This window comes from Mustela lutreola, chromosome 10, assembly GCF_030435805.1.
Source record: "Mustela lutreola isolate mMusLut2 chromosome 10, mMusLut2.pri, whole genome shotgun sequence".
In the NCBI taxonomy this organism is placed as follows: Eukaryota; Metazoa; Chordata; class Mammalia; order Carnivora; family Mustelidae; genus Mustela; species Mustela lutreola.
Genome location: NC_081299.1, coordinates 77,920,567 through 77,935,212, shown reverse-complemented (window position 1 = coordinate 77,935,212; position 14,646 = coordinate 77,920,567). Strand labels below are relative to the sequence as shown.

The following is a 14,646-nucleotide window of genomic DNA, read 5'->3' as shown; positions in this document are numbered from 1 at the left end:
CTGCTCACCTTGTTCACTGCTATATCTTACAGCTGTAAGAACTTGGGAAATGTAAGTGCTCAGTATTCAAGTGATAGAATTAACAATTAAACATTCAAATGTGAATGTGTTTTCAGTTTAGTGCAGGGAAATGTTAATGTCACTTTCACTTTAACCAGCTCACGTTTGTGACTTTTTTTTTTTTTTTTTTAAAGATTTTATCCATTCATTTGAGAGAGAGAGAGCATAAGCAGGGGGAGAAGCAGAGGGAGAGGGAGAAGCTCCCCACTGAGCTGGGAGCCCAACATGGGGCTCAGTCCCAGGACGGGGATCATGACCCAAGCTGAGGCAGATGCTTAACCATCTTAGCCACCCAGGTGCCCCTAATTGTGACATTTTAAAATTGGACAAGTGTTTTGACATCTGCCCCCTCCCCATATTTCATCTCTGTGAAATGACAGGAGAACACCAACCAATCACAGGCTTCATGAGTTTAATAAGTTTATTCCTTCCATTACTATTTGCAGCACCCAGTATTCCTTTGAAATACCAGACAACCCGGCAGTGGCCAGCAGTACACTTCAGACCTTCAGAATTCCAAGTTCAGGTTCTCTGAGCGTTCAGTGCTGTAGGGGCACTTGTCCAAAACTTTTACCTCCCTATAGCTGGGAATCTTTAAATGTACCAGTGAAAAAAGTTTTTTCCCCTATAAGGGGAAGAAAGAAAATCACTCCCCCAAACCCAGCAGGTCCAGCTGTGAGGTCGTTCCTTCTGTCCCATTCTTTAGGCTTGTTTTTTTATAGTAGAGCCAAAGAGATGAAAATCTAACCTGAGTTACAAGAAACAATAAACCGTGATGGCTATAAAGGGAGTGATCAGGAGCAAATGAGATAGGTACGCCTTTACCCCCCATATCCAATATATGTCCTTCACAGAAAAATACCAAAAATAACAGGTCCATAAAATATAGCAGCCAGAATTTTAAAATCCATTCATCCAAGGGTGGCAAAAAGCAGGACCGGGAGCTAGGAGGGTAAATGGCACAGGGAGAAAAAAAGTATTCACATCAGTCCAGGCATGGGGGCTGGCAAATGCGAGGAAAGACCTGCAGAGAAACCTGTGGTCCATTCATACTGGTGTCAGGAAGATTCTGCTTTATGTGCACCAGAGACAGAAATCCCAGTTCCTCAGAGAGAAGGGAACAGGCAGGGGGTCCCTCTGCTTTCCCTGGTGGAGAAGGGGACAAGGAAAAGAACTCCTACAGGTTCCTTCCAGTCCTACCCATCCCTTCTGGATGGCAGGTGACTCAGGGGCCTGGTGGGAGGCGGATACGGCCAAGGGAATTTCTCTGCAGAGGCTGAGCTACTCAGGACAGACTGCAGATAGACTGTCGTGCAGAAGAGTCAGTTGCTTAAGAAAACCACCGTGGAGAAGAGACGCCCCTGGAAAGGGTATACTTCGCCAGGGGTCTTTGCTTCATTGGCACTGGTAATGAAGGCAGGAAAGGAGAGAGAAGAGGCCACCACCGGTAATGTATCAGGACTGCATTGCTGTGAGGAAAGCCATGGGCAAACCAAATCCAAAGTAGTAAGGCCAATCGCTTTCTGTGTTTAACAGTCACTGGTGCATTTCAGTTCCTTTACCGGACCAACAATACTCACAGCAGTCCAGCGAGGAGGGAGGGACATACCCAGAGAACTAACCAGCTGACGCACGAGGCAGATGGGAAGGAGACTCACACACATGCCCTGGATGAGGGAAAGAGCTTGCAGCGAAAGGTTGAAGAGCATGTCAGCAGTTACTTGCTGACACTGGGGAATGGGTGAGGCTTCCTCCCCGGTGCCTCAAATTCCACATCAGCTGTCTTGAAATGGTATTTACAGCTTTGCTAGGCACAGAGGGAACACCCAGTGAGCACTGAAAACTGAGGTAAGGAAGAATTCCAGCCACGACCAAACATCTCCATGTTGTGATGGATCACCAGTAATTTGGTCTGTTACCGACTGTAGTACAGGAAAAAACACTTGATAAAACAAGAGGAGACTTCTGCTGATGAGATGTAGCTCACTTTCTCTCTCTCTCTCTCTCTTTTTTTTTTTTTTTTTTAAGATTTTATTTATTTAATTGACAGACAGACAGAGTGGGAACACAAGGGCTGAAGTGGAAGAGGAAGAAGCAGGCTTCCTGCTGAGCAGGGAGCCCAGTGCGGGGCTTGATCCCAGGACTTTGGGATCATGACCTGAGCCGAAGGCAGATGCTTAACAACTGAGACACCCAGGTGCCCCCATAGCTCACTCTCTTGCTTCCTTTCTGTACTCTGGGCTCTCCTTGGTGTGGGACATTGCCTGCACTTCTTCCACGCTTCTCCTCTATCTTGTGCTGAATCTGAGCATCGAGCTTTGAGATGGTACAGATTCCCCAAATGGAGTCTTTGATTCCCCCTGGTAAGGTCCTAGAGAGAAGTTTTGACACTCTCAGCCATTTCTTCACCACCCATACTACCAACTACATGGAAGACAGAGAAGCATCTTGAAATCTTTCATCATGAAGGAGCGGACTGTTCTGATCCTTCTGGCCGCCCCATCCACCTGTCTCTGGCCTGCCTTGCCCCTCGCCCACCAGCTGGCTCTGCTCTTCTTGGCTGTTCCATGCTCAGCTGCCAACTCCTGATGGGGCATTCCCAGGGCCCAAGCTACTGCATCCACCCTGGGCATACCCAGGCCACGCTGGGCCACTCTCGCTTTCATTTGTATGTCATGGCCCATTCTTGGTGCCTGAGCTGAAGGAGAACCCGTCAGGATGGGAAATGAAATCTCAGGAAAAAAATATTTATAATAATTTATGATTATTTGCAACTTTCAGATACATTCAGATATGTGAAGATTTTCTAGAAAGGAAGGAAAGGTTTCTAATTTTATCAAAGGCAGAGGTATACCATGCTGTCAGAATTGGGTGTTTAAATCAGCTCTGCTGGATAGCAGCTTCACACTATAACCCCAGTGATGTTATATGAGCTTAATTCTACTTTGAGTGCTAATGAAACAAGTTGGCCAGAAATATGAATTGTAAAAAGCCATCAAAACATTACAGTGTAGGAGAAAAATGTAGCGAAAATTTAACATAGAAAGTCCAAATAGTTCCCTTTTCTGAAGGCTTTTAAATTTTGTTCTTAGGTAATGTGCAAAGACTATTTTAGGTTGTAGAAGAAATATGTAAAATTAAAATGACATTAGCTGAGAACGTTGCACAGTTAATTAAGAAAATCTGAGCTTCATTTTTTCTTTGGTGTTTGTATCTCTCTTTAAGGTGCCAGTAGCTCCATTTTCTATAGAGAGAGGACATGTATTTAGGTCAGAAATCATTGACATACTCCTTGTGTTATCTTGGGTCAGTATTTTCTCCGGGAAGGAACACCTTTTGATTTTGGAACCAGAATGCTGGTTCCTGCCTTCTAGTCCAGGTACCACCCTCCCTGCACACTCTCCCTCTCTCCACCCTCCCCCCAACTCCATCCAGGGCTGGCCTTGGCTTAATCACTTGACTCAGTAAGTCAATACCTTCATGACTTTGAGTGAGTTACTTAACATCATTCCATCTCAGTGTTTTCAGCTGCAGAGTGAAGGCAATAGTATATCTCAAGGTTTTGAGATATACTTTATCTACTGTATACTATAAAATTTACATACAAGTAAAATGCTTAGAAGAAAGCCTGGCACATAGTAAATACTCCATAGATGATATTAATATTACTGCCAAATGTGGATATTTTGAGGGTAATAGAGTGGAAAAAAGCTTTTAAAGAAACTGGAAATTTCCCCATACAAATTCCAAGGAATATTGATCATTGTCTCCAAGATGACGTCAGTATTTATAAAATACTGTGCCATTTAAGCCACTTGCTGTGCTTCCATTTGCACTTCCCTGTGGGAGGTGTGGAGTTGATTTCTGAGGTGCTCCATTGATCACGAACTAGGAATGCTCTAAAGAAAAGAAGGTATAAGTACTAACTAGCTAGAGAATGAAATAACTTTGAATTTTCTAAAGCTGTGCCTTTACTCAGAATTTTAATTTTGTTGAATTTCTATGTAATGGAATAAAAAACTGTTCCATTCTTAGATTCACACTGTTCCATTCTTAGATTCACAATGTTCATAGGCAAAATGGAAAAAAATAGATAAAAATTGTAATTTTGAGGGGAATGTTTTTATTTGGTTCTAGATTTATTTATTTGAGAGAGGGAGAGAGCATATGCAGCAAAGAGGATCAGAGAGCGTTTTAACGGATGTGGGGCTTGAACTCATGACCATGAGATCGCAACCCTGAGACCACAACCTGAGCTGAAACCAAGCCTGTAACTCTTAATCGACTGTGCTACCCAGGCGCCCCAGAGGGAAAGTTGTTTTTTTTTTTTTTTTAATAATTATCTACATCAATCAAATTCCATGGATGTCTTAATTATCATTTTGTGTTTCAGAGATTGGAGGAGATTTTGAACATGCTTTCTTCCCCCCCCTAGTATATTGGCCATTATATTTAACAGTATTTGGGGTTTTTAAACATAGAGGTAATTAATTACGAAGCATTTTGATGTTGAGCAGGCAAAGGAAACACATTACTTTGTGTAAACAGAGGTTAATATGGAGTCTTTGAAGTCTAAATATTGAAGTATTTGCCTAAGGACAAAGTTCCTAACTATTTAGGTTTCTTCTGGCCTGTAATGAACTAAGTGGTGGGAATAACACAGAAACATCTTACGTGTGAAACATTTGGGTCTTGTTTGGAAAGCACGAGGGATCTAAGTTTTCAGGTTTACCGTTGACTTACACTGATAAGTTAGAAAACTTTGTTCCTGTTTTCCTCTCCTTTTTGTGGTCTGATTGGCTCATGGTTGGTAAAGACAGAAGCATATGTTTTTGAGAGAGATAAGCCTTCATTCTGTTTACATTTTAAAGATCACCATCTCTGGAACTGGCACTGGGACCAAAGAATGTTTATGACTTCCATGTTAACATGGGGATGGGTCTGAAAGATGTTAAGTGAGGTTTATGTTCAGTTCTGTTCTATGGCTTCCTTGGCCCCAGCCAAGATAACCTGGTTTTGTAAGAGCCAAGAGAACCTGCCTTATAATCTCTATTTTGTAGCTGTTCTTATGTTTTTATCTGAAAGCATCTACCTTGAGGACAGAAGCTCTACTTCGTAGAGTGGAAAAACAACTGTTTCTAATCTTAGCACGTGGACAACAAAGAGAGGGACCAGGGGTATGCATGTTTTCAGACACGGTTGTGTTTCACACCTGCCCTAGTTGTATTACTGGTCAAGCGGATCTTGTGGCCTTTGGGCGGGATTGCCTTGGGAAGATGGAAACACAAGAGGGATAGTTTCTAATTTAGAAAGACCTCTGGGACTCCAGTCCAGAAGTGTTGTGTTTTTTTTTTGTTTTGTTTTGTTTTTGTTTTTTAACCTGTGCATGTCAAGTGGGGTTTGGTGTTTCCTGCTGTGGAAGTGGGGAGAACCATGTCACACCTTCACAGAGAAGGGAAAAAGCACCCGATGGCGTACACGATTTCAGAAGCATCACAGGCCCAGCTCCGTGTTCACTTTTCCAAGGTCCTTCCTGTTGCACTGAACTCTGGCCCTGCCCCCTCCCACCCTCTTGGGACTGTGGAACCCCCAGGCAGGAAGTTGCCACTCCTATGCCCTTTACTCTCTCTCTGCCCTCTGGCAGAGTTGTGTCATGCGGGTCCAGGCCCCATCTCAAACCACATTCCTCTTCAGTGCCCAGGCTCCTGTGTGAAGTCCTGGCCGGTGTGATTGCAGCTCCTGTTGACCCACTGTTCACAGAGGCATAGGAACACATAGCCCAGACTGTAGAACCCAAAGAAAGCTCTGGGTGACCTCTGCTATTTAGCAGCTGCTCCTAGCACCAGTCACTGTGGCAACTGGGCTCTGTTTATGAAAATGAACAAGGACCTCAAGGCCGGGGCATTCACACCATGGACAGAGCTCCCCCTGGAAATACATTGCCTGCCAGATTGCCAGGGCTAAGCCAAAACAAAGACATACCAAACAAAAGTAGCTGGGGAAGTGTTCTGCCCTTGGGAGACATGCACCATGGCCTAATTGCCTGATACCCTCTTTTACCAAACAGAACCGTGCTAGGATGAGCTTATCCTGGTTATGCCAGAGAAAGAAGGAGGCAAATACCCTGGTACTTGAACAGGTAATTTTTTTTGAATCTACCCTTGCGTTGCACAGGGCTGGCCTCTAGCTGTGGGTTTGGAAGGAAGTTAAGTACCAAGGATCTGACTTTTTGAAAATCTTATTTTAGGTCCTACTTTTTTGTAAACTGTAAAGCTATTTTTGGGTCTGCACCTTTAGAATAGACCCTTGTCTGGAATAAATTGAGTTTGGAGTTTGTCCTTTTTGAGTCCTTGCTTTCACAGTGATGGTCCGAGTACTCCCCATGGGAAATGGTGAGCCATAGAGATCTTTGAGCACACTGTGAAACCCAGAGCTTCATTTGAGGGGACTGCTATGTTCTGGGTGCTTCTAGCATTCTTAGGTTTTATGATTCCATGGCTAGACCCTTCCAGCATCTGTGTCTTTCAGCCTCATTTAGATGCTCACTGGGATACTCCACTGGGGTGTAGATAGATGAAACTATAGCCTACATTGAAAGTTCCAAGAGTTGAGAGCTGGAAGGACTCTTAAAAATTATCAGACCACACTGCCCTCTTTTATAGGTGTGTAAGCCAAGGATAAATTCGCTTGGCTAGTTTGGCAGAGCTGGGGCAACTCCACAGGTCTTCCGAAGCCATCCCAGAGCTCCCTTCCCTGAACTGTACCTTGTCACTGTAAAATATCCATTCACGGAGCGCTTAGCTGGCTCAGTCTGTAAGAGCATGTGACTGATCTCAGGGTCATGAGTTCAAGCCCCACGTTGGGTATAGAGCTTAATTAAAAAAAAAAAAAGACTTAAAATAGCCATTTGGTGCATTGAGAAGGACTTGAGGTCTGCCACCTGGTCTTGATCTGATAGATGTCAAGGAATTGGGATAAAAGGGGAGTGGGTTTGGGGGGAGGGTGCTGCTGCTTATGAGCACAGTGAGAAGAATGTGGGCTTAAACCAGAGTCCCTTCCTAGAGGGATTCAGGCCTGTGGCTCTATCCCAGCAACACTTTACTCCTTAACTTCCCTCTCTAAATCCTGGGGTTTGAACAGCTGGTGCCCCTCGTGAAGGTGACCCATGCCAAGGGACCCTTCACTGCAGGGAAGGAAGTAAAGCTAAGTGGACTTGGTCCTCCTTCAACACTCAGGTCTTTGCGGTAACTGGGGTGGCTGCCACTGTTGGCTCATGATAATTTCTTAGGAACTCTCCTATTGATAAACCAAACCAAATCAGTAGTGGTCTTCCTTTATCTGAGGATTTAAGTTAAATTATAACCACAAGTATCCTGTCGGTTTCCATTTGTTTGGGTACTGAACATGTGTACTCTGGGCTCTGACTATGATGTTTCTGCCCTATCTTGCCGGAGATCCCTGTGGGAAATGTGAGTTTGCCACGTGGCAGGCTCTTTTTCCTCTGGCCAGTTAATGAAGCTAAAATATTGTTGGGGTTGATTGGTCATATCTGAGGGTTCATCATGGGCATGAGTATAGGTATAAGCAAATCCCATGCTCTCCTCTGTGTAATTGTAATCAAGGGAAGAAGCCCACTTTTCCGGGTTTATTTTGTAGCTATCATGACATTCAAGTTCTCTGGACAAGGGAAGGGAAGAAGTTGGAGTATGTTCTGTGCTGGCTTTGTCACAGGCTTTGGAGGGCAGACCTCAGGGTGATCTGAAAAGCCAGTGCCCTGAACTAGGTGAAGCCATTAACCAGAGTGATGTCTGGACAGTCTGGAGCTGAGCAGGTTTCTCTATTATCTATTTACAGCTAGCCAGGGAGGTTAATAGCAACTTCGCTGGGAGCCAGTGTCTGCACTGGCTGTAACTCACTTGTATTCTGGACCCGGGTCAGAGAAACTAAATAGATTTATTCATTCAGGGAGCAGTGAGTAACAGCAGCCTTAGCTGCAAAACCAGCTCTTTTCAGCTTTTTTTTTTTTTAAATTTTATTTATTTATTTGACAGAGAGAGATCACAAGTAGTCAGAGAGGCAGGCAGAGAGAGAGGAAGGGAAGCAGGCCCCCCGCTGAGCAGAGAGCCCAATGCGGGACTCGATCCCAGAACCCTGAGATCATGACCTGAGCCGAAGGCAGCGGCTTAACCCACTGAGCCACCCAGGCGCCCTCTTTTCAGCTTTTTGATGATGTGCTCTATTATTGTTTTTAGCAGGTTGGCTAAAAAGTGAACCTGTTTGAGTCAAGGCTTTCTTCCTCTCTGTCCAGCACTCACATGCTTGCTTCTAGTTTGCTGCAGTCGATTAGTAGACATTTATCAAGTGCCTACTATGTGCCAGGAACTGTGTTATCACAAACCAGTGACTTATTCTTAGTTAATGAATGACCTTATGCAGCAGGCATACAAAGGAGCCTTAAGAAGGGGTGGATAATCGGGACCTTTTGTGTCTCTTCCTGCTCATTCTTCCATGCTTTCACATCAGGGAAAGGAAGTGGAGTCAACTTAAATTAGTTTATTTTGGTAAGAGCAGTTTTAGAAAAGGTTTGGAGGAGGAGATTGAAACTGTTGAGACTTAGGAGGTTTGGGGACTACTGCTGGAGTTTTCTTGTTCTTTCTAGCCCAGGGACTTTGTCCCAGTTACCACTGATAATGGACCCTTTTTATGTTTAACTGTCTTGTCAGTAAGTCAGTGACACATGCTGAGAATAGAAGCCAGTACCATTCCATGTTGTAAACGCCAGTCTATACACACCCCACTGGTTCTGTTGTTGTGATTGTTGCTATGATGCTTAGCCTCCAGTGCTAGCCCTTTGCCTGGCATTTTACATCACACCTACAGAGTCCCTACCCCTATCTGCTCACCTTCCCTGGAAGCTCAGGACCTTTTCCACATCGCACCACAGGAAGTGGTGGAGGGGAAGGAACATGAGCCTTCCCTCTATAAAACGAAGTCCTTGCTTGAGGCAGTGAAGGGAACTGTGTAAGTTTTAATAGGGAAACCTTTAATCAGGTAAATTTTTTTCTGTTAAACTCTGCTTTTTAAAATATTTAGGGTGAAGTGTAACTCTGTTCATTGTCTTCTGCTCTTTTGAAATACATAACTTGTGATGGTTGACCATGTGCTAGACTCAGAGATGTAGCCTCTAACCTATGCTCTGTAAGTGCTTCCTGACCCATGAGGGAAGAGAAAACATTAGGTGACATCATTAGAAGCTTTTTTAGTTAATGCAGGACAGGAGAAAATGGAAATTGGACTAATTGCATTCAATTCTTAGGTGGTTCTGTCTTTTCATAGGGTTATCTTAACTGAAGACAGGTTTCCTGGTGGTTTTAAGAAGAGCTCAGTAGGTATCAAGGTTTTGTTCATGATCCAAGGAAGAGTGATGTGATGCTGCCTTTGGTTTTTTTAAGAGAGAGAGCGCCTCTTTTCCCAGACCCCCAGCATATCTCTCTCTGCGTTCACTGGCTGAATTGATATAGCGCCATCTGTCCTTGAACCAGTCACTGGCAATGAGTAATGGAGTTGCCATGACTGGCTTAGACTGATCAGCTAGAGAATCAATCACATTGCTTACTATAGGGGTCTCCAGCCAAAATTTTTGTGAGCAGACTTCCAGTAGAAGAAATGCACATCTAGTGGTACCGTGTAAGAGTAAGAGGTCAAAGGCAAAGTAATGGAGAGGTGGTCCTGGCCCTTGTTTGTGTTCCCTCAGTTCCTAGACAGCTTTCTGTGGTACCCTCTAGCGTGCTACCCTATATACCTGCCTCTCTTCCCATTTCTAGGATATAGCTTCTTAAGGCTAAGGTACTGTCTCACTCGATATTTGTGGCCACTATAGCTGGCACATAACAGGATTTGAACAAATTGAATGAAAGGAGATGTTTCAAATTTTTTGTGTTTTAACTTTTATCAAACATTCCTTGAAGTAAGTGGAACTTTGATATCTTATTCATTAAATATTTTATAACAACTGTGAGATATAATTCACCTATTGAAAGTGACTGGTTACAACTCACTAGTTTTTTAGTATGTTCATTAACAGAGTTGTTCAGCCACTACCACAGTCAGTTTTAGAACATTTTCATCACTCCCCAAAGAGATTCCATACCCATTAGCTGTCACTCCCTACTATCCCCTTCTTCTAGCCCCTGACAACCACTAATCTACTTTCTGTTTCTGTGGATTTGCTTATTCTGGACATCCTATGTCAATGTAGTTCTACAGTATGTGACTTTTTGTGTCTGACTTCTTTTACTTAGCATAGTGTTTTTAGGGGCCATCCATATTGTAGCCTACAGTAGTATTTCACTCTTTCTTATGGCTAAATGGTATTACAGTGTATGTGTAGACCACATCTTATTGATCCATCATCAGTTGATGAACATGTGTGTTGTTTCTAGTTTGAGGCTATTACAAATAATGCTGCTAAGACCATTCATGTACAAGTGTTTATGTGGGCATATGTTTTTATTTGTCTTGGGTATATGTGTACCTTGGTGTGCAGTAGCTGGCTCAAATGGGAGCTCTGTGTCTATCCTTTTGAGGAACTGCCGAACTATTTTCCTCAGTGGTTACATGTTACATTCCCAGCCTAGTTTTTCCACATTCTTGCCAGCCCTTGTTATTATTTGTCTTTTTGATAATAGCTATTCTGGTGGGTCTCAAGGGGTATCTCCTTATATGTTCATCAGTTTAAAAAAACAAAACAAACCAAAACATTCGATTGGTTGTGTCAGAAGCTCTCTGTTAGTAACCTTGAGCCTTTCTACCTCTCTGATTTCATCCCCTTCATGTTTTTCCTCTTAATTTATGTTCCACACCACTAAATTGTTTTGTAGTCTCTACACCGCCATGCTGTTTGTTACTTCTAGACCTTAGCTTGTGTTCTTCCCTCTGCCTGGAATATGAATAGAAATGCTAATGCTAATAATAATAATGATAGCACTGGTTAACTCTTAACATAGCCAGCTAGTCATAGAGCAGGCATTTGGTTCCAGAGTCTATGTTCCTAAACACTGTGCTATATATTTTTTTCTTTTATTTTTTCTTTATTTTTTTAAAAAGATTTTATTTATTTGTTTGACAGAGGTCACAAGTAGGCAGAAAGGCAGGCAGAGAGAGAGAGAGGGAGGAAGCAGACTCCCTGCTGAGCAGAGAGCCCGATGTGGGGCTCCATCCCAGGACCCTGGGATCATGACCGGAGCCAAAGGCAGAGACAATCCCACTGAGCCACCCAGGCGCCCCTATATATATATATATTTTTAAATCAGCTTTATTGAAGGGTGCCTGGGTGGCTCTGTCAGTTGAGCATCTGACTCTTGGTTTCTGCTCAGGTCATGATCTTGGGGGATGTGAGGTCAAGCCCCTCATTGGGCTCTGCACTCTGTGCAGTTTGCTTGGGATTCTTTCCTCTCCCTCTGCCTCCCCCTCTGCCCCTCACCCCTGCTCACAGGTGCATGCACGTGCCTGCTCTCTTTCTCTCTCTCTCCCATAAATAAATAACAATTTTAAAATAAAACCAATTTCCTTTATTGAAGTAAAATTTACAGGACTAAAATGCATATATTTTAATGGTACATATATTTTAATGGATTTTATATATAATGTATACACTTCTTTTAAAGATTTTATTCATTTATTTGACAGAGATCACAAATAGGCAGAGAGGCAGACAGAGAGAGAGGAGGAAGCAGGCTCCCTGTTGAGCAGAGAGCCTGATGCAGGGCTCGATCCCAGGACTTTTGGATCATGACCCGAGCTGAAGGCAGAGGCTTTAACCCACTGAGCCCCCCTGGTGCCCCTGTGATGTACATACTTCTTTAACCACGGCTGCAATCAAGTTACAGAAGATGCAGATTTTTGTATATCACTCCCTCCTTCCCCCCCAGTTCTCCTGTCCCTTTGTAGTCAATATCCCTGTCCCAGGCACTTACTGACCTGCTTTCTGTCACTATAAGTTACTTTGGCCTGTTCCAGAGTTTCATGTATTCTCCTGAGCCTGGCTCCTTTTGCTCAGCAAAAATTTTTTTAGAGTTAAACAAGTTATTCTGCTTATCAGTAGTTTCTTCCTTTTCAGTGCTGAGTATATATCCATTGTATGGCTACACCCCACTTTGTGTGTTTATTCACGTGTTGATGGGCATTTGCTTGTTCTCTTTATTATGAAAAAAATGGTATGAACATTTGCAAACATGTCTTTTTATGAACATATCTTCCAATTTTTCTTGGGTAAATACCTAGGAGGGCAGTTGCTCCGTTGTATGGTAAGTATATGCTTAACTTACAGAAACTGCCACCCAGTTCTCCAAAGTAGATGCAGCTATACTGATTTAATATATATATTTAAAATATATATATATATATATATTTTTTTTTTTTTTTTAAGTAAGCTCTGTGCCCACCATGGGGCTTGAACTCATGACCTCAAGATCAGGAGTTGCATGTTCTACCAACTGAGCCAGCCAGGTGCCCCCTGTACTGATTTTAGTACATATTTATCCTTTACTCTCCTTTTTGCTTGGGTAGCTTCTTTTTTTTTTTTTTTTTTTAATATTTTATTTTTAAATAACCTCTGTACCCAGTGTGGTGCTTGAACTCACAGTCCTGAGATCAAGAGTTACATGCTTTTCTGACTGAGCCAGCCAGGCACCCCTTCACTAATTCTGAAGAATTACCTCAGACATCCCCTGCTTGGAAGGCTTTTTTGACACTTTGATCTTTCCCTCTTTTGAGGTGAATTAAGGAGGTTCCTCCTCCATGTTCCCATAGCACCTTGGTTATTGAAATTGTTACCTTGCCCATCTTTTCATCAGACTGAGCTCCTTGAAGATGGAGAAAGTGTTATTATTTCTGTATCCCTCATGGTTTGGATGATAAACCTAATAAAATATAGCTGGATGCTCAGTAAATGTTTGTGAATGGGTGACTGACTGGAGCATTATTCAGCTGACAGGGGAGTTTATGGCCCTGTAAGGTAGGTAAAACAGGCAAGTAAATAACTATAATGTAAAGTAGAAATTAATAAAGATGAAGAACAAAGTTTATGGGAATTCAGAGAGAGAGATGGCTTTTGATGGGGATGGTTTGAGAGGTTAACAAGGGAGGTGGACATTTCAGCTGAGCCCCAAAAGATAGATTTAGATGTATAGAGATACTATTGGTTTTAAGAGGATTTAACTTGAACTTCTGTCTCAGAAGGTTGAGCAGGTTGGAGGTTGAAGGCTGTGTTTGGGCCAATTACACTAAGATGCCCTGTTTTGTAAGCTTTGCTATTCCCAAGAGGTACTAGGTACTAGATACTAGTACCAGCAGGTATTAGGGGATACTGAAATGTTTTCTTTTTCGCAGTAGAAGAATATGAATGTGTTTCTCTGTGTGTCTTTCTTTTATATCTCTAAATTCTAAGTCTTCTAGACTAGAGGAAAAAAAGCTTCTCTTACCTCTTTTCTTCTCACCGCATGATGTGGTAACAGTCACACAAGTCACATCATTGCCACGGCCCTGCCTTGGAGGTTGTCTCATCTCCCTGGTCCCAGACATCTAGGTGCACTTTTCAGCCTGCTTGTGTACTTTTCTTCTTTATCATATGTTCATAGAATATTATAGCTGGAAACTTTCAAAATAATCAGATATCGGGATCTTGTTTTACAGATGAGAATTGACCTTGAGACCCATACCATTGCCTGGTTAATGATAGTAATGTTTAAAGCTGCCGTTCATTGAGCATGGTGGTGTGTATCATATGATAATCCATGTGACAGCCTGGCAAGGTGTAGGTATGTCTCTGTTTTACAAATGAGAAAACTGAGGCAAAATCTTAGATGGCACAATGCAGAATGAGGAGTCAAAGCCAGAAGTTTTCACTACTGCCTGCTACTGAGCCCAGGCAAGACCCTGGCTCTGCTGGGACACTGGCCACAGAGAAGGAAGTAGGGCCACAGAAAGCCCTCAAGTAGAGGAGAGGCTGTCATCACACAGGTGGAGGAGAACAGGGTTCTCTGCTGCCTACTGAGACCCTGGAGTGCTGGTCTTTTTGAACCACATTTGACGCCTCCCCAAATAAGACATCCAGAGCAGAAAACTACTCAGCCAGTTTCAGTTGATTCAGTTGGCTTGATTCAAAATTATTTGTATGACAGTATGTATTTTTAGTTTTTCATTATACAAATAAAACTGTGTTCATTATACAAGTAATAAAAAACTTAAAATACATGTACATAGGCGAAGTTGATTCAGGGAGACCAAGAGCAGAGTCCCAGTGCCCGTTTAGCTCCCTGACCCCACTCTAGCGCTGCCCCCACCGTAGGTAGGAACTATTTACCATTAGAATTATGTGTTCAGTCCTCTTTCTCTGTGCACTTGTGTACATCTACACATAGTTTTAGGGAGTTAATAAGTTGTATCATTCTTTATGTACTTTTCTAAAATTAAAAAAAAAAACTTAACAATATATCATTGAGATGTTTCTGTCAGTACAAATAGCACTATTTTAACTGCAGTATATATATTTCATGGTACGGGTGTACCCTCATGAACATTTAGGCT

General features: G+C 42.7%; 1 protein-coding gene and 1 pseudogene across 4 annotated transcripts in view; one reads left to right on the top strand and one right to left on the bottom strand.

Moving 5' to 3' along the window:
• Nucleotides 1-14,646, top strand: part of TGFBR3 (transforming growth factor beta receptor 3) — a 197,851-nt gene that overhangs the window by 46,377 nt on the left and 136,828 nt on the right. Inside the window, exon 3 of one of the 4 annotated variants that reach the window (XM_059138274.1) lies at nt 6,128-6,199. The exons of the other annotated variants lie outside the window; for them this stretch is intronic. The gene's annotated coding sequence lies outside the window, so the exon portion shown is untranslated. The remainder of the gene's footprint in view (nt 1-6,127; nt 6,200-14,646) is intronic. 4 annotated transcript variants of the gene reach the window in all.
• Nucleotides 1,257-2,497, bottom strand: LOC131809838 (etoposide-induced protein 2.4-like; annotated as a pseudogene).